The sequence below is a fragment of the Chlorocebus sabaeus genome, chromosome 18 (assembly GCF_047675955.1).
Source record: "Chlorocebus sabaeus isolate Y175 chromosome 18, mChlSab1.0.hap1, whole genome shotgun sequence".
Taxonomy (NCBI): Eukaryota; Metazoa; Chordata; class Mammalia; order Primates; family Cercopithecidae; genus Chlorocebus; species Chlorocebus sabaeus.
The window spans coordinates 4,381,660-4,404,642 of record NC_132921.1 but is presented as its reverse complement, the minus strand read 5'-3'; the positions used below and the strand labels follow the sequence as shown (position 1 = coordinate 4,404,642).

The 22,983-nt window shown below is 43.6% G+C and overlaps 1 long non-coding RNA gene across 1 annotated transcript in view; it reads right to left on the bottom strand.

Annotated features, from left to right (window-relative positions):
* Positions 1-24: 24 nt before the first annotated feature.
* LOC140709037 (uncharacterized) overlaps positions 25-22,983 on the bottom strand; it is a 116,131-nt gene continuing 93,172 nt past the window's right edge. The window contains exons 2-3 of the long non-coding RNA XR_012089369.1: positions 4,265-4,900; positions 25-3,166 (exon numbers count right to left, since the gene is read on the bottom strand). This is a non-coding gene — a long non-coding RNA (uncharacterized lncRNA). The remainder of the gene's footprint in view (positions 3,167-4,264; positions 4,901-22,983) is intronic.

Here is a 22,983-nt window from a genome sequence, read left to right as displayed (position 1 = left end):
TGTCACAGAATACTTCTCTTCTGGTTTTAAAAGTATTGAAGACTCATTATAACATTTAATTAACAGTGAGAAATTAGTCACACTGATAATGCTCAGTTAAAATCCAGGCCCCAGGGAGGCCCCAAAATGTATAGGTTGGGCTCTATTCAACGTTAACATCCACCACTTTACACTGTTGTGTAGCTTTCGATTAAACACATTTTGGGATTATAATTTAGATGGAACGCAACCAACAACTCATGAAACCTTGGAGAAATCAAATCTGAAATGTCTCTTCCTCTCTGCACAGCCACCACCAACCCACTTACACACCGAGAGCTGTCCATTTGAGCTAAGGTTCAAATGAGTACACACCCGTTCTGTCCCAGGGTTCACAGAAACAGCAGAAAAAACTTAGAATACAGATTTGAAACGGTCAGTTTGGTGGCTTCTTCCTCGCCTGCAGAGAGTTTCAGAATCCTCTCAAACACTGTTGAAAGCAGAGCAAAGGCTTCTTTCTGTATTGCTGCAATTTCCAGAAAACATTAACTTTATAAAGCACAGATTCCAGCTTTTGGTATCTTTTGACAATCTCAATAGGGGTAAAGATCAAGGATTTCCCTACCAGCAATTTGCAGACGCTGCTCGAAGCTCTTTCTTTCAGAAGAGATGAGGAAAACAGAATAATAAAATTCTTTCTAAAGGGAAACAATAGTTAACTGCATTGAAGCTGCGACTAATTTGGGTTTGTGAGCATTACTGCACTATTTTTCCGGGTTTTCTTTCTGAGATAGTCTTCTCCCCTCCCCCATGTCATGCATATATGTCTATGTATCCTTTTCTTTCTGTCTGTCTTTTAGGTTCTGTTTGTACTGCAGCTTCAAATACAGAGCCAAGTCTTGTTTATTTCCTGCTATGCAGTTATCCCAAGATTGTGAGTCTGTTTTGGGAAAAAAAAAAAAAAAGAATTTTATTTTGATTTGGAAAGCATCCTGTTCTGTAGTATTTCAAATTTAGAATTCCATTTAGTTGCAAAATGAAAACAAAGAGATAAAGCGTAGTCCTGTGCATTTCAAGTTCAGATGAATCTCAGCCACATTCCATAGATTATTTTGATTTAGTTTTAACAAAATACCACATTAAATCACTCTAATGAGCTGTTTCTGTTCCCCTCTCCACACAAGGTCATTAGGGACCAGACAGCATCTTTCTGCACTGTCTTCACTATTTCATGTCAGAGATGTCAAAAAAGACTTTGATGGTTTTCTATAGCAGAGACTAGGACGCAACTGTTCCTAAAGGAAAAGGGTATGCACCTTCACAGGGAAGCGATTTGTCATGCTTCTCCAGGACTGGTTCCCGACACTCATGGCTGAGAAGTGCAGGCACACGTCTCATCCTGGGAGGAAAGTTCACCACCCCTTCCCTCCTGCTCACTCACAAATAAGCTCATCTCACACACTTCCTTCCAGCAGCCTCCTTCCGCGTCTGTGTTTCCGAGGGATGAAAGGAAAAACCTGAAATTAGCATACACATTTAAAATACCTGTCATTAAATGAACTGTGCCTCTTTTTTTTAGGGTACCAGCTGTCTTTTTAATTAATGAGAGTTGCAGGTACATGATGCTCACAAAATATTGCACCACACACCCTGTACACCCATGGCAGGCCAGGCACTCGCTTCCATTGTGCGTTGGGATGCAGACAAGGTGAGGGCAGCCAGGTATCAGAAGGTGAGCAGCTTGGAGTTATGCGTGATACACTAATTATAGAGCAACAGCTCCTGTTCCGGTTTCCAATGAGGGGTCTGAACAGCCTCGTCAGTGCTTTCCGAGGTTGTTAGCGTGACTAATTATCTCCTGGTGCAGTTTCTGTGAAGGCTGGTATTCAGAGGAGCGGTAAGCAGGTGGACGCCCATTGAGGGCTGGGTAAACCGAAACAGGCTTCAAGGCAATGCACTGGTGGATACAGAGCCCGGGTTAAAGTTCAGCAAAGCTTCCCAAAACAGGAGATGAAGTCAAAGTCTAAGGACCTGAGCCACGAATTAACAAGAGTGAAGCTGGCAACGATCTGCATTACTAAACAACTGTGTATTGCTGGTTGATTGCAATGCTTTGCTGGTTGGTAGGCATTTGCAAAGTCATATCAGATAATTCTTAGATATATTTTTTATTTTGTGGCTAGTGTCTCTTAACTAAATACCATTTGTGTACATTAGGGTGCTAGTGAATAGGATATCTGTGAAAAAGAGATCTGTGATCAAATCTTAAAGCACTTGTACCAAAGTGAAAAATGAGATTATGCCAAATGAGATTATGTGGGGAGATTTACTAACATAACAAAAGTCTAGAGGAACTTCATGGAAACGGGTTTGCAGTCGAAGTTGTTTTAAAGTGATTTTCCACCTTTCTCTTGGGTCCCACCAGACAATCTGAAATGAAGAAAATCAAGCCCAGCAGCCATTTTTTTTTTTAAGAAAAGAAATTAGAATCCCTTCTCTCTGCACAGACTTCACAGTGCTGTGCTTTGTTTGCCATCTGATCCTTGTGACAATGCTGGACCATAAGCAGCAAAAGGTGCCACCACCCTCTGATGAGAAAGATGTGGGGATGTTGGGGGCCAGAGGTGGCTGAGGCAGACCCAAGCCATGGGCACAGGAGTAGCAGCCAGGTTAATCACAGGGAGCACATAAAGGAATAAAGAATGAGAAGGAGCTCATGCAGCTGCAGGGGGTGGCGTGGCACCCTGGAGGACATGCAGGAGTGCTCTTTAAGAACCTGGAAATCGGTTTTGTCTCTGAGAATTAAGCTACGCAATCAACACAGCATGATCAGAGCTAAACAAAACAAAACTCCATCAACGAGATGGACCGCCTTCACATCCAGCATGAATTAAAAGCAGGCTAGTCAAACACATCTCAGGGCGAGGGGAAGGCCCTTTAGCATGATAAGATGCAGGCCTAAAATGGAAGTGCCAGAAAGGACAGTTATGTGGGGAAACTGCTGCAAAGCCCACCTAAGTACCAACCCTAGGAGCAGGTCCTCTGCCCCCGAGCCCAGCGCCTGCCCTGTCTGACAGGTGTATCTTACTGTGTGGTTGGACGTTGGAATCATCAAACTCCGTGCTCCTGTTCTGACTGCCTGTTCCCCAAGCATCCTTCTGATTGTTTGACTTCCCAAGTAGCTTGCCTACAGGGAGAGAATGTGTTGGTCAGGATGAAGCCAACATCTGGTCCACTTGACACTTATATTACTCACTGTAAATTAATGAACTGGCACTCTGGTTTCCTGTGTCAGTCTCCTCTGAGATGTGCAAACACGAGTCAGTGTTCTTGAGCCAGACCAACCCTGAGACCCTGAAAAATCCAAGCCTGTGGATGGAGGGCCTGCACCAAGCCAGGCCGGAAGACCACTCCAAAGTTTCTGCAGACCCCAGTTAAAGTAAATGCCATTCTCAAAGATGAGCACATAAATAATCATCCCTTCAATCAAAAATTGACCTGAAAATTTTAAGGCAGTGTATGTAATCCAGAGATACCAAGCCAGCAGGGGACGAAGCCGGAGACCTGGCGGTAATAAATGGCTGATACCACAGATAAAAGCATGGGGCAGGCCTGGGTGACCACTGAGACCTCAGAGGCCTTCACCCACCCCCTGTCAAGGTGGAACAGGGACAGGAGCATCTCACTCATGAGAAATGATCTTGTAAGTGTAGGGGAATTAGAATCAATGGGAAGGGACCCTCTTAAAAGAATTTTTTAAATAGCTGCAGGACTTTTTCCCAATCTATCGTGATGACAATGTGACAATAGCACACCAGGTGTCATAAAAGAACCACACTGACATTAGACTGTTTCACACGAATGAAGTCATTGTTGAAATAAGAAGAGAGAGTGTCAGAAATGAGAAGGCAGAGCTGCACTATCCTCTGTCGGGTCCCTTGCAGGTCACTTGATGTGTTACCATCTGCAGTCCCAAATGTGGGCGTATACAGATGCACGTGTATGGACAGCCCCAAGTGTGGGCACATGTGGATACAAGTGTGTGTACAGCTCCAAGCGTGGGCACATGTGGATACACTGTATGGACAGCCTCAAGTGTGGGCACATGTGGATACAAGTGTGTGTACAGCCCCAAGTGTGGGCACATGTGGATACACTGTATGGACAGCCCCAAGTGTGGGCACATGTGGATACACGTGTACTTACAGGCCCAAGTGTGGGCACATGCGGATACACTGTATGGACAGCCCCAAGTGTGGGCACATGTGGATACACATATACATACCATCCCAAATCCTCTGGACAGTGCCAGGTAGAGGACAGCAGAGCCAACTGCTCTGGGTCGTCAAGAGCTTTCCGAGCCAGCATGGATTTGCAGCAGAGCTGCTCTGCTCTGGCAGTGCCAGGTAAGCTCCCCAGGGATGCTGTTGGTGTGCACCGACACGTCAATGGTGGCCCGGAGCCCTGGACCCAGGCTGGTGAGAGCAGCGCCTTTCCTTGGTACATCTTCCTGAATTACAGCGTAAACCCCACAGGCACGGGAACAGAGGAAATAAGGCGGCCTTCCGTTCTCATGGCTCTATTTCCCATTTTCACATCCATTACCTTCCGTGGATTGAGTCATTCCAATTCTGACAAATCTCAGAAAAATTGCAAATGTGCTTGTCTCCAACTGCCGTGCGGATTGTTCACTATGCTGTGAGTTCGCGGTGCTATTCAGTTTACCTAGATTGGGTGCTACGGTCCGAACTCCATACATTTTCGACATTAGGAGTCACTGGTGAGTGATGATTACCCTCCTACTTCGGAGGAGTGTGGTCTGTTTGGGTGCTGGCCGCATCCTTGTGTTGTTCAGACAGTTGTCTGTTTGGAAGAGCTGAAGTAAATTACATTCAAGATAATAGCACGGTAGGGACAGTGCCTAGGGGAGGGAACAAAAAGAATAAGACCTGAGTTATTCCACGCGCTATTTTCAGGAAAAAGGATACTTGAAAATTTCAAAGACATTTCATAATTCTAAACAGCTCGTTAAATTACCCTGCTCACTGTAGAAGAGGAAGAGTGTCCAAATCTGTGCCCGTATTGCTAGGAGGTGGGGAGGCATTAGGAAGAACTCCTACACAGATTTTTGGCGAGTACCAGGGCCCTTTTTTTTCCTGAAGATATTCCCTCTATTGCCTGCTGCTTGCTGCTTCATAACACTTGACAAATTCACAGTTCTTAAAAGCCCCCATAAATGTTTTGTAAATTGTTCCATTTTATCTGGGAGTTCTCTGAGCCTTGTCCCTGATACTCACCATGTTTTCATTCTCCATTCCTTGTTTATCTTTATTTTTATGCATTTTCCGACATAAAAAGGCTGTCGTTATTAGTATCAGCATTCTCGTTATTACCATCACGACATTAACCACAGAAAAGACTCACCATCTGCAAGTTAGAAATTCCCACAGTCTTGAGATTCTCACCACTTCCCCAAAACTAAGAAAAAAAATAAGTAAATAAAACCATCTAAAGAAAAACCTAAGACATCTTAAGCTGTTATGTGCTTCAGGAAAAATTCATGTGCATATCTTACCTCTTCCAAGTCAGCTTAAGCTGGCCAGGAGCCGGAGCATGGCTGGGTCACAGATATTGAGAAATCCTTCACCAAATTCCATTTGGACAGGAGGAGTAATTTAAGGGTATGTGGGTGGGAGAGACTTGGAGGAAGGGAGACAAGAGAGAGCATAGAGTTCCCCATGGAGTACGGGGGAGGGGACGAGGAGGAAGGGTGGAGTGACTTAGTAAAATTGCACTGGAGACCTAAAATTATAGATCTGTTCGGCATATTAATCCCCACAGCTGCAAGAAGGAGGCCAGCCGATTGAAACTTGTTTGGAAGACTTTCCTGGACAAGTTCTATTAAAAATGAGATAGTGTACTGTAAATACAGGATCATGTGCTCCAGCATTTTGTCAGCTTTCCAGCACCTGATTCATTCCCAATAGCGCAATCTACTGGATATTATACCGGGACTGTTAGGAACAGCCGGTACATGTTTCCATCACTCAGAATGGCTACCTTTTTAAACACAAGCATGTAAATGAAATATTTTCCCCAGTCAAGCCAACCCCGGGCCTGGTACCAAGCAAACACATTTGCACTGCGGTCTGCATGCAAATCGGAGTTGATGCTAAGGCTGGGTACCAACCCCTTCTGGTCCAGCAGTCATAGGAGAACTTTAATACCAACGAGGAGTGGGGCCAGCCAAGCAGCACTGGCATTAAAAGAAAAAGAAATCCAATAAGAAACCAATTTTCCTTCAACAGCTGTTCGCCGGTGTTTAATTTCTACCCTGGAAGTCCACTTTTCAGAGATTATCTAATAATTGCGGCTGAGTGTGGGCTGGGTAATAATACATCAATCATATTTCCCCTTCTCCTCCAATCTTGCAGCCAGGAGTCGTGGTGATCACTAAGATATTTCACAGCACTTTTGAGAGCGCCTAGACTTTTAGGGGGTTCATGGGTAGTGTCGGAAGATATTCTTCCCCAAATGACACAGAGCGGGCCCCTCGGCTTCCAGCCAATCCACTCATCTCAGCGCCACCCGGGGAAATCTTGGAGCTGTTCTCCGAATTCCTCATTCATTTCCAGGATGGCCGTCTCTGACGTTAGTGGCATTAGCATTAAATCACAGCCTGGATGTTAAATCACACCCTGAGAGGGAACAAAAACCCTCGTGGCCCGGATGGAAGAGCTTCATGGGCTCCCACGCAGCACGCACAGCGGCGCCCAGAGCAGCTGCCAGGATGGTAGGTAGTTAATAAAGAAAACAGGTGATGCCGGCCTTGGTGAGAGATATTTGGAGCCAGCCGGGCGCGTGCATAGAGGAGGGGTATACAGACATTCGAAAGCCACTGACACATACTCACAACCAAATCCATTTCCTCCTGCACCCCAACTCTGTCTCTAGTTCATTGAATGGCATCTTGTGGCTGGGACAGGTGCACACGTGGTCCTGACATAAAATCAAGGGCTGTGATCAGCGTCCTATCCCCCCTCTTAATATAAAAGCAAAGTCACCCCCAAGAGCAGAGATTTAAGGGGAGAAATTAAAACAAGGGAAAAGGGAAGCCTTCCCAGCTGATGGTGACACTTGAGGCTCACCACCGAGCGGGGCGGGGGGGACTCTGGAAGATGCTAGAAAGCAAATGTGGTGAAGATAATAGAATGATATTTTTGAACGTGGGATGAGAGAGAACTAACTCACACCTTCTCTATCATATGAATTGCCTGAGCATGGCCATGGGTCCATTGTCCACATACACACACATACACACATGAGTGCACATCTGTGGGAGTGAGGGTGATGTTCTTGTGGGAACAAGGGAGGCCTTCGTCTTTAAGACTTTCTGTCCTGGTAGTTGTTCGTTCTCAAAAGCCCCAGTGACCCTCATCTTCTGGTTGTCAGAGGTGGCATCTGCCATGGGACACAGAGTGCGTGACTGCAAGGTACCTTGTGGTTGCAGGACTCAGTTCATATCCTGTGAGTCTTGGACACTCCAGAGTTATTACTGGATTGTAAATCCAGGGTTTTAACATATATAAAGCTGAAACCAGAATGTGGTTTCAGAAAATCGCACAGATACAACTGTTTGGAAACAGCCTCATTTCCTGAGGCGTCCTCTGAGGTGGCTTCCCTGAGCCTGCGGGCAGGGTGTGCAGTCCCCTCAGAGGACATGCTGGCCTAGTAGCTGGGAGGAAGCAGTGGCCTGAGAGCACACCCAGCTGTTTTCTAAACTCAGTTACCACCTGCAGGGTAGGGTGCAGGCCCCCAAAGGGATGTGTCCATGTCCCAACCCCCAGAACTTATAAATGTGCAAAGAAGGACCTTATTTAGAAAAAAAGCTCTCTGCAAGTGTAATTAAGTTAAGGACCTTGAGATGTGGTCATCCCGGACTATCTGATCAGGACCTAAATCAGTGATGAGTATCCTTGAAAAGAAAGGTGGAGTAAGATTTGGGACAGAGAAGAGAAGGCCATACAGAGGCAGAGGCAGAGATAGGAGTGAGGTTGCCACAAGCCAAGGAACACTTGGAGCCACCAGAAGCAGGAGAGGCAAAGAAAGATGCTCCCCTAGAGCCTCCGGGAGAAGCAGGGTCCTGCAGAAACCTTGATCTCAGACTTCTGGCCTTCAGAACTCTAAGAGTATGAATTTATGTTGTCATCAGCCACCCGGGTTGTGGTAATGTTGCAGAAGCATAGCAAACTAATACCCTACCTAGAAACGAAGACAGCTCACTTTATCCTAGGCAATAACTTTTATCCAGAAATATTCTACCTCAATAGTTATAACTAAGATTTCACCTGGAAAAAACAAAAAACAAACAAACAAAACATAATGTAGATTTATTTGTGCTACCTTCCCATGAAACAAATGACTCTCAAACAGACACGTTGACATCTGTTTTGAATTTGCAACTAGAAAGCCCAGGTCATACCAGGAACACACTGCCACTTACCGCTATGGTCTGAATTTTTGTGTACTCCCCAAATTCATATGTTGAAATAGTCACTCCCAGCGTGACGGTATTAGAAAGTGATTAGATCATGGAGGTGGACCCATCGTGAATGGAATTCATGCCTTTTTTTTTTTTTTTTTTTTGAGACGGAGTCTTGCTCTGTAGCCCGGGCTGGACTGCAGTGGCCCGATCTCAGCTCACTGCAAGCTCCGCCTCCCGGGTTCCCGCCATTCTCCTGCCTCAGCCTCCCGAGTAGCTGGGACTACAGGCGCCCGCCACCTCGCCCGGCTTAGTTTTTTGTATTTTTAGTAGAGACGGGGTTTCACCGTGTTAGCCAGGATGGTCTCGATCTCCTGACCTCGTGATCCACCCGTATCGGCCTCCCAAAGTGTTTTTGTAGGAAGTCCCAGAACCCTCATCTGTATCCCTTCCTTCCACAATGTGAGACGACGGCCATATACGAACCAGGAAGCAGCCCTCACCAAACACTGAAGCTGCTGGTGCCTTGATCTGGGACCTCCCAGCTTCCGGAACTGGCAGAAAGACATGCTTGTTGGTTATAAGGTGATAAGTCACCCAGTTTATGAGAGTTCGTTATCACATCCTGATCAACACTAAAACACTCACTAATGTACATCTAATTTAGGTTTCCAAATGGAAATCTTAATTTCCCATTTCAAAATATCTGTGTTCCTATTCTTTTTCAGTTTTCTCTAAATACACAAAATGACCAGTGCTGTGTATTTGCAGCAATACAAGTATTCAGATGCTAAGCCCAAACAAAAAAACTCAGGGTCAAAAGTGAATTTTTTCTGGCTCCTCAAAAGTGAAATGGCCATGAGGAAGGAGAAATGACCAGTTTTTGAAGCTTGCATACATTGAGAAATCAAACAAAAACGATATGATTTTCGTATACTCCCTCAGGATACTGAGTGAGTGTTCAGTGGAAAGCGAAGGGGTGCCACGTGTTTTGCCTGTGTGTCTTGTGTAGCGTGGGTCCCAGAACCAGTAATAGGAATGTTCCACAGAGGCAGAGGAAATGAGTGGTCCAAGTGCCAGATCTGGAGCTCTCGGTCTGTAGCTGCAGGACCAACAGGCTGTTTAACTTCTCTCTGCCTTGATAGCCTCATATTTAAAATGGGGTGAATGAGAGCAACTAATTTAGAACGTAACTGAGAAGATTAAATGAGACTTTATATGCCAATTCCTAAGACAGTGTCCCAAACAAAGTAGTGCTCAGTAAAAGTTAGCTGTTACTCTGAACCCTCCATAGATGCAGGATCTGATGACACTTTTACAACATCGGTTCGAAAGCCTCGGAAATTCTTGAGGAGAGTAAGATTCACACACTCCGCCAGGGCACAGGGAACCTAAGTAGGATTGCTAAATTTCACTCAACGATCTTTGGGCAGCGCTCTGATTTCCAATGTTTTGTTAGTCTGGGCTTGTGTTTGTTTCATATTTATGATATTTTACATTTTGTGAATTTCTCTTTGAATTTCATTCAAATATTTGTTACTGTTTCTTAATTGAAGTGAAATGTTTGTAACGCAAAGTTAACCATTTCAAAGTGGACCATTCAGTGACACTTAGTACATTCACAGTGTACTGCAACCACCTCCTCTATCTAGTTCCAAAACAGTTTTCATCACCCTAAAAGGGGGTCTCATATCCATTTATCAGTTAATTGTCAATCACCCTGTCCAAAAATCCCTCAAAAACACTAATCTGTTTTCTGTCTCTGTGTCTCTACTATTCTATTCTGAGTATTTCATATACGTGAAATCATACAATCGATGACATTCTATGTCTGTTTTTTTCCAATTAGAATAAGATTTTTGAGGTTCATCCAAGTTTTAGCCTGTATGAGTATATCACTCCAAAATTCTTTTTAGGGCTGAATAACTTTCCATTGTATGGATATATGACAATTTCTTTATCCATCATCTCTTGATCAACATTTAGGCTGTTTTTACCTTTATGCCATTGTGAATGGTGCTGCTATGAATACGCATGTACATGAAGATATTTGAGTCCCTATTTTCAATTCTTCACCATATATATCTAGGAGTAGAATTACTGGTTTGTATGGTAATTCTACGTTTAATTTGTTGAGGATGCCAAACTTATAATTCTGTTCACTTGTTGCCGATTTTCACAGTGGCTGTACCATTTTACATTTCCACCAGCGATGTATAAGGATTCCGGTTCTTCCACATTCTTTCCATTGCTTGTTATTTTCTCTGTTTTTTTTTTTTTTTTTTTTGGTTGGTTGATTGGTTGGTAAGTTGGTTAATTACAGCCGTCCTACATTGGTGTAAAGTGCTATTTCACTGTCGCTTTGACATGCATTTTCTTATTGACTAATGAATGATGTTCAGCATCTCTTCATGTGTCTGTTATCCACTTGCATATCTTCTTGAAGAAATGTCTATTCAAGCTCTTTGCCTATTTTTAGCTGGGCTATCTTTTTGTGGTGGAGTTGTAAGAATTCCTTATGTATGCAGCATACAAATCCCTTATCAGACATGTGATTTGCAAATATTCTATCCCATTACATAGGCTCTCTTTTCATTTTTTTGATTCATTAAAATTTTATTGCATATGTTGTGCTTAATTTCCTGCTTCCCTGACAGACACAGCAGCTTTAGGTGGGGTCCTCTTAGGAAAGTCTAAGTCTTTTGCCCAAGTGGACATCACAGGCCCCTGTTTCCTTCACTCACAGCAAAGTAAAGAATTGGGTGAAAGAGAAATTATGAGGAAAGTAGTTTCATAAGTTTAGAACAGTGACCTCATTATGGACCCTGGGATGTAAATTCTAGCTCCATGTCTCAGTAGCTGTGAGACCCCGGGCTAACTCCTGGGCCTGCTAATCCTATTTCCTCTTCTGTATGGTGGGGACAGTGACAGTGTGTACCTCCTAGGGCTGCTGTGAGGTTCATGCAGATGATCCATTTAACAAAAATAATGAAAACAATGTTAGCTACTCATACTATTTTTGGTGAAGAAATATTTTCACAATAGGTACAAGTTAGCACGTTTGCTTTTTTATTTTTATTTTTTATTATACTTTACATTCTGGCATACATGTGCAGAACGTGCAGGTTTGTTACATAGGTATACATGTGCCATGATGATTTGTTGCACCCATCAACCTGTTGTCTACAGTAGGTATTTATCCTAATGTTATCCCACCCCTTGCCCCCAACCCCCTGACAGGTCCCAGTGTGTGATATTCCCCTCCCTGTGCCCATATGTTCTCATTGTTTAACTCCCACTTATGACTGAGAACATGCGGTGTTTGATTTTCTGTTCCTGGGTTAGTTTGCTGGGAATGATAGTTTCCGGCTTCATCCATGTCCCTGCAAAGGACATGAACTCATTCCTTTTTATGGCTGCATAGTATTCCAAATGCCCAACAATGTTAGGCTGGATGAAGAAAATGTGGCACATATTTTTTATGTATCCTCTTCGGCAACAGGTCTAAAGCACAGTCTCTATGTCAGAATGGCTATTTCTTTAATTTCAACATATCAGCACTTACTTCTTTTTTTCTTTCCAAAGCTACTTCCTTTCCAGGAAAAAACTCCTTCTCCAGCCTCCATTCCTTTTAGCACTACAGTGAGCATAGTATGAACAGTGACAGCCATTCTTGAAGCTTCAGCTGTAGCCGGATGGAATGGGGTAGCTAAATCCACCACAGTCCCGATACCCAGTGAGCTTTCTCTATGCCTACTAGAGGCTTGGAAAGAAAATGGATCATCATAATCATAATCAACTAATCAAAAACTTTAATAAACTATGAAATGGTATTTCCTGAGTACCTCTTGTGTTTTTACAATCTGAAGAAGAAGAAAAAAAGAGGTACAGAGCTCAGACCAGCAATAAAACAAGTAATCCACAATAAAGTATCAAGTATCAAGTATAATAACCCTTTCAAAGATAGAAAGACTAAACTTTGCTGAACAGGAAATTAGAGAATTCCATATAGTAAGGTGTCAATTGCAAGGCATCCACGAGTAGTTAAAGGTGGAAGAAGAGAGAGCAGAGGCTTGTGTTCTGATGAAAAATGCAACACAGAGTGTGAACTTCAACACCCGTGTGTTACCAGGCATTTACGGGCACAGCTCAGTGACAGTCAACAGAGACCCTGACAACGTAAGCGACAGAGGATCTACCTACTCAGTGGAGAGCTTACTCCTTTCTTTATTTCTTTCCAAAGCTACTTGCTTTCCAGGAAATCTCCTTCCCCAGGCTCTGTTCTTTTTAGCACTACACAGAGTAATATGAACAGCAGCTGCATCTGGGTCAAACATGGATACGGTGGATTCGAGGCTTTTCAAAAATGTCCACCAAAGTGCCCCAAATAGCAGAGGAATAAGATGCAGTCACACAGATAGCAGGGGCATATCCCAAAACAGTCCTACAGAAGACCAAAGTTTCCTGAACATTTGTGGCCTCTCTCAGAAGACTGTCCAAGATCTGTGTTTAATTCCTTGATATATTTTAAAAAAGTTTTACATGAAAATGTATTAAATAATTTTCAGAGTAAAAAGGTGGGTAAAAATGCTGCTCTAGGAGACCCCTTTCTTCTCTAGTTTCCCATACCTTTTTTTTTTTTTTTTTTTTTTTGGAGACAGAGTCTTACTCTGTTTCCCAGGCTGGAGTGCAGTGGCATGATCCCAGCTCACTGCAACGTCTGCCTGCTGGGTTCAAGCGATTCTCATGCCTCAGCTTCCCAAGTAGCTGGGATTACAGGCACACACCACCACGCCCAGCTAATTTTGTATATTTAGTAGAGACGGGATTTCACCATGTTAGCCAAGTTAATCTCGAACTCCTGACCTCAGATGACCCACCTGCCCTGGCCTCCCAAAGTGCTGGGATTACAGGCGTAAGCCACTGCACCCGGCCAGTTTCCCATACTTCTTGGCACACTGATTTGCATGCCAGTTTCAATAGCATGGGTTTCAAAAAAAGTTAAATTCCAGAAAGAAAGTGAAATGGAAAGATCTTAGGAATTATGGGAGTGCAGAGGAGGCAGCATTCGCTGAGGTTGGGCCAGGGATGGGCGGGCCTGGAATGTGGGGAGAGGTGGGGAGCCCTTGGGAAGGGACGGCAGACACCACTGTTTCCTGGGGGGCCGGCATCCCCTCTTCCATGATGCAGATCCTGGATCTCTTTTAGGCAGCAACAAGGCCAGCACTAGGGGTTTGGACTAAACTCTTCTAGACTATCCCTTTCCCTCTGTCAAATGCTGTCTTTCCACACCTTGCCACCAGAGAGCCAGAGGAAGTGTGAAGCCCATTGGCAAGAAGGGGAGTTATGCTGCAACTTCTGTAAAAGCTATTTCATCCCTCATAAAAAAAAAAAAAAAGAAGAAGCAAAAAACCCCAGCAAACTGGCACCGTGCACACTCGTGCACACACACACACACGCACACCTAGACTGGCACCGTGCACACTTGTGCACACACACACACACGCACACCTGCGACAGCTTTCCCTCCCTCCTGTGCATTGCTGGCTCACTCCTCTGGGTCTTTGGAGACGTTATTTTTTAAAGCCGTAGCTGGTGCCTTGTGGCTGGGAAGGAAAGTCCAAAAGAACTGTAGAAAATGTCAAATCCAATGCCTGGATATCACTCAGCCGTTTGACTGAACTTGGAACCACCAGTCTCCAGCATTTTCGTAATCTTATAGGTCAGTCTTCCTCCCCTCTCCTCCCAGATCATGGGAGCAGCCTCTGAACTTGCTCCTGTCCCCATCCTCATCCCTTCCCAGTTCTGCACCGGCAGCAACAGTAACCCTTTTAGGGCCTAAGGAAGGTGAAGGCAGACTCCTTCTTTGTTCAGAACCTGCAAGGCCTCCCACTTTGCTCATTCAGAACACAGGCAGTCTTCCCGCGGGCAGCAGGCTTACCTGTCTGCCTTCCCCTCTCACCGCGTTGACTCTGATCTCACCCAGCCCTCACTCCACCCCCACCACATCGGGCTGCTCAGGCTTCTTGCAGTTCCTGGAACCTGCCGGGCAGGCTCCTGCCACAGGACACTTGTCCTGCCTTCCCCTTGGTCTAGGCTGAGACAAGCACAGGACTAACTCCTCAATGTCCTCCAGTCATCGCTGCTATAATCATGCTGTTTTTAAAATGCAAACCACACCCACTCACCTCCCAGTAGCTCCATCCTCCTGTCTTCCTCTACCCCTTCCGCACGCTTAGTACTTCTTCGTGAACGTAATTTACTGATTTATACTATTATGGTTAATTGTCTATCTCCTCTTCCTAGAATCAAAGTCCCATAAGTTTTTATTTCTAGTCTGTTTTGCTGATGTAATCGAGGTTGAAGCACAGTGCTTGGCACAAGGTGGATGCCCAGCAAATATGTGTTCAATAAAATATGTGTCAAATACTATTTCTGCAGTAGCGCAGTGACTCTGACAAACCCTGTGAAAATGTGTGATGATTGAATGAAAATATAATTTAGCAAACAAAAATTTACATTCTACCACCTTTACAAAATGAATCTGATACAGAGAACGAGATGATTTTCCAACACAGTCACGAAGTTCATGAAGTTTAAAATAAGTACAGATTACTTATTTTAAATAAATACGTAAAATAGAAAGCTTAAAATGTACTTGAAATATAAAATGGACTTAAAATATAAAACTTGATCAGAATTATTGTGAAAAATATTGCTGCATGGACAATGCCAAGGACATGTTACAAAACTATTGTTACTTATGACTCTACGAGTACTGCTTCTAGGTCTCAATCTCCTTTCTATCCACAGGAGAAAAAATGATGATTTGTTTGAACAGCACTCCAGGTCACCTCCTCGAGGGCCCTCTCTTCATCCTCCTGCCCTATGTGCATATTAGCCCACAAACGTGGGTAAACCCTTTCATTTACTTTATCTGCTTGCATTGGCATCTGCCTAGCTTTTCTGGGAGAAAGTCCTAAACTAGGAGCATTGGCTGCACAAAATAATATATTTTCTAGTCCCAACTACTATCTTTGTAGTCACCCCAATGAAAAACACGTATTCCTTTTATTCCATTCCACAATGAAACTGCGTCACTGTCTCGGGTCAATACCAGAGGTTCATTGTCTGACGACAAGGAAATCAAGGACGTGAACACACAAGAAGTGAGTTTAAGAGCGGAGGTTTAATAGGCGAGAGAAAAAAGAAGACAAAAGCTCTCTCTCCTACAAGGAGAGGGGGCTCCGGAGTGGGTCTTCAGGTTCCATGGTGAAATGCAAAGGGTTTAATAGATGAGCTTGAGGAGGTGCAGTCTGATTTACACAGGGCATGACAGATCAGTTGGACCAGGTGTACCTCTTGCATAGTGTGTGAAGAAGCTGGTCATTCCGCCCTCATCTTTTATTATGCAAATTGGTTCTCTACCTGGCTGGTGCCATGGTGCCTGCTTCTTTACTGCACACATGGTTGACAAAGAAAAGAGAAAAATGAAGCCTCCATGTTGAACATGGCTGGCCCTCAGGTAGCCTTTTCCTGTTGGCACAGCTACCAGCATTCACCTGTCCAAGCTTCCAGCTTGCTTATCTGTGTCTGCAGCTCAATTTCACAGGTTGCTCTTTATTAGAAAAGAAATGAGTTGGGGGCTGCTTTTTGATAAAGGGGAGACCTTACCGAGGACTCTCTTACCTTCACTATTTGCCTAAATAATTTCGGTCTAGCTCCTGCATCAACACCATGTCCAACCTCCTCTCGCTCCTTCCGCACTCACATCCTGGTCCCCGCTTGCTGATTCCCTGCTTTCAATTTTGCTTTTCCAAGAAGATCCAGACCAGCCTTTGCACAGATGTTCTCTGTGTCTTCACTCCACCTTTGGTACCACTTTTCCACTTCTGGTTTTTCAATTTTTCCATTGCTGTATAACCTTCATCTAGCAAATTATTATTAATTTTTGTTTTTCTGTTTTGAGACAGGATCTCACTCTGTCATGCAGGCTGGAGTGCAGTGGTGGGATCATAGCTCACTGCAACCTTGAACTCCTGGGCTCAAGCAATCCTCCTGCTTCAGCATACCGAGTAGCTGAGAATACAGGCACATGCCTCCACACCCACCTATGGAGCAAATTATTAAAATCCAAATCTTCTATTTGCTTTCTAATTTACGTATTTTTAAGTTATTATTTTAGTGCTTATCCTAGACATCCAAAGATAAAGGCGCTCCTGACTTACCACAATCCACTGTAAACCAACTCACTTACCACTGCTGAAACACGACAAGCACCTTAAAATTGTCCAATGCCTTTACTCTTCTTTCACCCTTCGCACTATTTTGATATACTACTATATTCTACATATATATACGCACGTGTGTGTATTATAGACTACATAAGATAGTCTTTTTGTTCTTGTTTTATAAAGCCAATATATTTATCCTTTTGAGTAGAGTCCTTCCTTCCTGTAGTGTTATCCTATCTGGAGTCATTTCCTTTTTTAAAAGTCTTTTTAAAAATATCTATATTTATTTATTTATAACTGACAAATACTAATTATGTATAATTATGGGATATAATATGATGCTTTGATCTATGTATATGTGTATATGTATATATTAGAGAAAGATTCGATTGAGCTAATTAACATACCTATAACCTCCACCAACTTATTATTCTTTTGTGCTGAGAAAATTAAAAATCTTTTTTTTTTTCTTTTTTTTGAGACAGAGTCTTGCTCTGTTGCCCAGGCTGGAGTGCAGTGGCCGGATCTCAGCTCACTGCAAGCTCCGCCTCCCGGGTTCCCGCCATTCTCCTGCCTCAGCCTCCGGAGTAGCTGGGACTACAGGCACCCGCCACCTCGCCTGGCTAGTTTTTTGTATTTTTTTAGTAGAGACGGGGTTTCACCATGTTAGCCAGGATGGTCTCAATCTCCTGACCTCGTGATCTGCCCGTCTTGGCCTCTCAAAGTGCTGGGATTACAGGCTTGAGCCACCGCGCCCGGCCTAAAAATCTATTCTTTCAGGAATTTTGAATTACACGGTACATTATGATTAACTGATCACATTGCCTCCTCCTCTTCAACCTTTCAAATCTCCCTCTGCCTCCCTCTTCCTAGGCCTTTTGTGATTATATTTGGGATAATCCAAGAAAATGTCCTCAAGAACCCTAATTTAATTCCATCTATAAAGATGCTTTTTAAAAAACAACATTACATTTACAGATTCCAGAGATTAACATTTACAGATTCCAGAGATTAACATTAACATGTTATAAAGATATAACACATGTATATCTTTTTCAGCCTTCCACAAATGCAGAGCAAATTACCATATTAGCAACTTAGAATAACACACATTTGTTTTCTCACAATTTCCATGGGTCAGGACTTTGGGCACAGCTAAACTGGGCTCTCAGCTGAGGGTCTCACAAGGTGACAATCAAGGTATCAGTCGGATACATTGGGGAGCTCAAAGTCCTCTTCCAAGCTCACACAGTTATTGGCAGAACCGAGTTCCTTGCGGTTGTAGGTCTAAGACTTCTGCTTCGTTGCTGGCTGTCAGCCAGGGCCACTCTCTCGTCCTTGCCATGTGGCCTTGTCCCAGAATGCAGAGCACACAGTAAAGTTTACATTTTTAGGGCAGGCAGAAGAATCTCTGTCTCCAGCCTGCCAAGACAGAGCCTATATAATGTAAGCTCGTCAAGAGAATGACATCCCCCTCAGCTTTGCCATATTGTCTTGGCAAGTCACAGCTTCCAGCGCACTCAAGAGATGGAACTTATACAGGGTATTCCACATGGGTGATTACCCTAGTGTGTGTCCACTGCATGTAGGAATAAAATAAATGGTAATAATGACAGCAGAAGTGGTACTTCAATTGAAAAGTGTTATGGTTTGAATGTATCCCCCCCAAAAGCATTTGGGGACAATGCTTTTTGGGGGACACGTGTAAACCACAGCACTTTTTGGCAAGTTAATCCCCAACGCAACAGTATCGCGAGCTGGCGCCTAATAGGAGATGTCTAGGTCATGAGGGTTCCATCCTCATAAATGAGTTAATGCCAATTATAAAAGGGCTTGGGGTGCTGCAAGTTCAATCTCTTGCCCTTCCATCTTCCACCACGGGATGGCCCGGTCAAGAAGGCCCTCTCTAGATGTGGGCCCCTTCGTCTTGGACTTCCCAGACTCCACAACCATGAGCCAAATAAATCTCTGTTTTTTCATAAGTACCCAGTCTGTGGTATTCTGTTATAGCAGCACCAGAGGTATTTCCAGTGAGTATGAAGAATGCACAAATCATGGGAATAAACTTTGGCATAAAATAAAATAGATAGTGTAATTATTTCAAACCCTAAACCAAATCACTACTGCTCCAAATTATGGTTTACAACTATGGTGGCATTCATAGTCTGTCCCAGTTATCTCACCCTGAGAAATTTGTACTAAACTAGTCATTCAAAGGAACTCCCTTCCTCCGAATGAAAAGCTTTAAACTGGAAACAGGAGCCCACTTAGCAGGTCCCACAGTTCTGGCAAGGACTGACTCTGCTGCTTTGTGTGAGCAAAATTAACCAGCAGCATGGCTCAGAAGGTCCTGGGAGCCTGTGGCAACATCGGGGAGCAAGTGGGGCTTAGGTCAGCTCTGAAAGATGTGACAGGTATGTGGAGAGGACAGGAAGTTGCCCAGGTCAGAAAATCTAGTCTGTGTTAGGCATGTTCACAAATAAGCCCATCTATCAGCTGGCTACAGAGAAGATACACAGAACCGAGAATTAGCAAGGTCCTCTAACACATGCATCCCAGACTCCTGTGCCCTCCAACAGCTATAGTGCCCTTTATTTTATAAATAACAATAACTTCATCAACTACACCCGGCACTGCAGTAAGCTCAGCCTTTCGGATTTCCCTCGTCCAGTGGCTCTGGGAATCCACAGCAGTGTCTCCGGGTTCCATGAGTCATGCTCGCTGGCTGTGCCAGCCATTCCTCTGGAGTGCTGAGAGTCTCCTGCAGGTGACCTCAGGGCTTCAGAAAAAAATGGTGCAGCTTCTAGGCTACCAACCAGCAGAAATGTGACTCCATGCAGAACGGAAGCAGCACAGTGCGCTATTAAATCAAGCAGTGTAATTTCTTAATTTTTCAAACTATTTGAAAAGCAGAAGCTTAATGTAACCATAAGCCTCACTAAAATATTTTTACCAAAACAAAGATGTAGAAATAGAAACACTATCAGCAGCATTTAATTAGCCAGTTTTTCTTACTATTAGACATTAGGGCTTAAACATTATTGGAATGCAATAATATGAAGTGTCAATTCAGTCATCTTAGGTTGAAGTAAATCAGAGTAAATCAGGGTGACATGAGATCCTTGAATTGCAAACAAGCAGCTCGGAATATTATCTTATAAGCACGAGAAAGTGTTTGAAATCTTCTACTAGGAGGCTGGTATGATGAAAGCTTAAATGAAGATTCTCATGGCTGCAGCACGCAGAATATACTGGAAATCTGAACCAAGCACTGGTTCTAATTGGGGGCAGTGGCAATGGATTTCATGCTAGAGACATTGCTAAGGAAGAATTTGTATGGAATGAAGTTATGTAGCTGTTGGGAGAAAGGGAGAGAGGGAAATCTAGACAAAGTCAAAGCTTTGAACATGGACAGTGAGGTGAAGAAGGACGCAGCCAACACAAATGGGGCAGTCACAAGGGCAGCCCTGAGAAGGCAGAAGCCGGGAGGCAGCCTTTGCACAGGCTTAATTTCAGTGACTCCGGCAAGCCTTCACGAACATTGCCAATGAGTAGTTGTAGGGAGGTTGCCAACACCTCTGCTTCAATATCATCAAGGATACAGTGACATACTCCAAACTCTGCTTATGACAGACACTCAACACAGGGTTTGGGGATGAAAGATTGAAAGCGTCAATGAATTACTTTAGCTGGAAAGACAGGAAGGTAAAGAAAAACATTTAATAATTATATGTGACCACTTCCAATGTTCACTTATCTTCAAATAGCCTCGTGTCCACTCTATCTGCATACAATCCAAAATAACTCAAGAGTTACAATAATTAACATTAAAGGTAGACAAACTGAGAAGAATGGACCTTCTTCCTTCAGTATCCAGTGAGAAATATGTTAAAAGGCACAAATAAATAAAGATTTCTGTAAAAAAAAGAAGTCCAAGTAAAACTGCTTAAAATAGGAAAGATAAATTCAGACAACACCCAAAAGATTAATTCTCACCTGGAGTTTATATGATAATCAGAAGGCTTAAATATGTTTTCTCACTATGTCTTTGGATTCCACCCCACTGGATAGGGGTGTTTTGAAATACTGCATGAGCTGAAATGTCTTTGAATAAGAATTAATCCAGACTTGAATTAGTAGGTGGATGAATAAGTAGGCAAAGATTGAAAATAGTGTTGATTTGTAGGCAGAAATTCAAGATGGCAACATGTAGTAAATTCCCTCTTGGTTGTTTGAAATAGACCCTCCGGTCACACAGTGGGCTCCAGAGACCCTCTCACGACATGCCCGTTTTCTGGCCTGTCCTTGTTTTCAGACACCGTAGGGTCGATGGAGTTGAGGACAGTGTCTGTCCCCTCTCTTTCCCATGAAGAAATGCAGTACACGCGGTGGGCAGGCCTCCACTTTTATGTACATGTTTACCTCCATAAAACAGTCATTGCGGGGCTGTTTGAGTGTGGGGGTTAGTTCTCAACATCTTTCCAACTCTGTTTTCACGGAAAAGTGATAATTCATGAATAAAAACATGAAGTCCAGGAAAAGAGGGGAGGAAATAATAGTGTCATCAGTAGCTGTGAGCTAACAGCAGTGTAACTGGAGGAAGAGTGGCTTCTTAAACCAGAAAGGTAGGTCCAGCACCCTACTAAATAACGCTGTGACATGGCACAAGTCATTCACCCTCTCTGATCCAAAGATGTTTTCATCTTCCAAAGCAAAATTGTTATAGCTGCCCACTCTACTTCCTAGGGCTGTAGTGAGGGATAAATGATTAATGCAGATGTAGTCTGTGGGGATACTGACCAGGAGGAATAAAAAGTACAAAAATACTTTACAACATCAAGAAGATTAGACTAAACAATAAGAAAAATTTGTTTTATTTCAAAATGCCTAGTCACTCGTCCCAGGATTGGGAAATTCAGTGGCGTAATGATGTCCTTAAGACTGGATCCTTAAGACTGGATCCTTAAGACTGGATCCTTTGCACCTCACATGAGTCCACCCTCATTCCAGCTGCTGGATCTGCTCAGGGCCACAGGACAGCAGATGCCCTGAGCATCATAGCATTGCCCACTGCATGCTCAGGCAGCAGAAGACATGGTCACCTTCTTGCATTTCTGTGATTTTCTTTTAAAAGTCACTTTACCAAGGTATAAATTACACACAATATCATATCCATTTTATGTATGCAATTGAGTGCATTTTGACAAATGCAATTACACACTTGTAATCTCCTGCAAAAGCTGTAGAGTTCTCCATCACCTCAAATGTTTCCCGTGCACTCCTCTCCAGTCCACCCTTTTGCCACCCTGCCTCTAGGAAGCCAGGACCTGTGAATGTCAGCGTGGATGAGTTTGCCTGATCCAGAACTTCCTAGGGGTGAAATCACACAGGATAGGTGCCCTTGGCCTGGCCTTTCACTCAGCAGCCGGTGTTGGAGATGGACCTATGCTGCTGTGCCCGCTGCAGCTCTCTCCTGGGACCGCTCCGTAGCACTCCGTCCTTTGGTGGAAACACTGCCGCTTGTTGATGCACCCACCTGATGATGAACATTTGGGTTGTTTCCAGTTTGGGGTGAATATAAGGAATGCATCCATGAACACTCACGTGCACATGTACACAAGGCTTTGTGTGGATACACGTGCTCATTTCTCTTGAGTAAATTCTTATCAATGGGATGGCAGGATTCTTTGCTGAGTTCCTATTTAACTTCATGAGAAATGGCCACACAGATGGCCAGAGTGGAATACGGTTTCACTCACCTGCCAGCAACGTAGTGGAGTAACAGTTGCTCCACACACTCGGCAGCACTTGTCATTCTCCATCTTTTTAATTTTACTTGCGCTTTTTCTTCATTAACGCTAAAGGTGAAATGCAAGAATGATTGTCCCAGAAGCCCAGGCTGAAGGCCTGCCCTCCTGTTTCACAGGACAGAACTATGTCTTTCCATGTCACAGGACAAAAGAGGTGGAATTATCATTATTGTTTCCAATCAATTAAAATGCATGCCCTAGACCCCAGAGTGAGTTTTAGATTTAGTGTGGAGACCTGAACCTAAACGGCCTCTATTAGGAGCAACGGGAAACAGCTCTTGGACAGAGTTAAGTCTCTTTCACTATTTTAAAAAAAAAAAAAAAAGGCCCTTCTATGTAAAAAAGGTATTATGTATGTAAAATATAACTATATATTCAGAAATGCATGGATTAACATGGATATATTTAGAAATGCATATATTTATATATTTAGAAAATGCATACAGATCAAAGGCCATGTGAACCATGGACTGACTTA